Raw genomic sequence first — 1,344 nt, 5'->3', positions numbered from 1 at the left:
CTTTTTTTGAGTTCTTATAGTAGGGAAACTATAAGATATTTACACATGTGTGTCTGGTTTATTTCACTTATGAGTATATGTTCAAGTGGTATCCACTTCAATATAAAGGTCTCGAGTTTATCATTCTTTATAGCTGAGTAATACTCCATTGTGTAAAAATACCACATCTTTTTCAACCATTCCTAGGGTGATGAGCATCTTGGTTGTTTCCAAGATTTGGCTATCACAAATTGTCCTGCTATAAACATAGGCACACATATATCCCTATGATATGATGTTTTCAGATCCTCTGGGAAAATTCCCAGTAGAGGAATAGGTGGTTTAAATGGAATTTCCAGTCCAACTTTTCTAAGGAGTCTCCACACTGATTTCCATAATGGTTGCACCAGTCTACATTCCCACCAGCAGTGGAGAAGGGTTCCTTTTCCCCCACAGCCTCTTCAACATTTGTTGTTGGGTGATTTCTTCATGATAGCCTTTTTTTCTGGAGTGAGATGATATCTCAATGTTCTTTTAATTTGCATTTCATGGATGGTTAGTGATGTGGAGCATTTTTCAATATATTTATTCTCTTCTTTAATTTCATCCTCTGAGAAGCATGTGTTCATCTCAGATGCCCATTTCTGGATTGGGTCTTTACATTTTGTGGTCCCAGTGTTTTTTAGTTCTTTATAAATTCTAGAGAGCAGACCTTTGTCTGAGTACTTATTATTCATGATTTTTTTTCCAAATTTGTGGGTTGCCTTTTCACTTTGTTGGTAATTTCTTTTGATGTTAAAAAACTTCTCAGTAAGAGCGGGTTCCAGTTGTTAATTCTTTCAACTTTTTCCCTTGCGATTTGATTTCTGTTCATGAAGTCTTTGCCTACTCCTATGTCTTCAAGAGTTTCTCCTACTTTCTCTTCCAGGAGATTTAGTGTCTGTGCTTTAATGTTTAGATCATTAATCCATTTTGACTTTAGTTTAGTGCTTCGTGATAGACTTGGGTCAATTTTAGTTTTCGGCATGTAGAGAACCAGTTTTTCCAGCATCATTTTTTGAAGAGTCTATCTTTGTTCTAGTGAGTATATTTGGCCCCTAGTCAAAGATAAGGTGGCTGAGTGTGTTTGTAGGGGTTTCAGCGTCTTCTAATCTATTCCACTGATGTGTTTTGTTGCCAGTACCATACTGATTTTATCACAGTAGCCTTGTAATATAATTTCAAGTCAGGAATTGTAATGCCTCCTGCCTTGTGTTTATTGCCCAGGATTGTCTTTGCTATTCTAGGTCTTTTCTGGTTCCAGATAAATTTTAGGAATGATTTCTGAACCTCTGTGAGGTATGTTGGTGGTAGTCTGATAAGGAT

Source organism: Octodon degus, unplaced genomic scaffold, assembly GCF_000260255.1.
Source record: "Octodon degus isolate 3935 unplaced genomic scaffold, OctDeg1.0 scaffold00100, whole genome shotgun sequence".
Classification (NCBI taxonomy): Eukaryota; Metazoa; Chordata; class Mammalia; order Rodentia; family Octodontidae; genus Octodon; species Octodon degus.
This window is presented reverse-complemented; position numbering follows the sequence as displayed.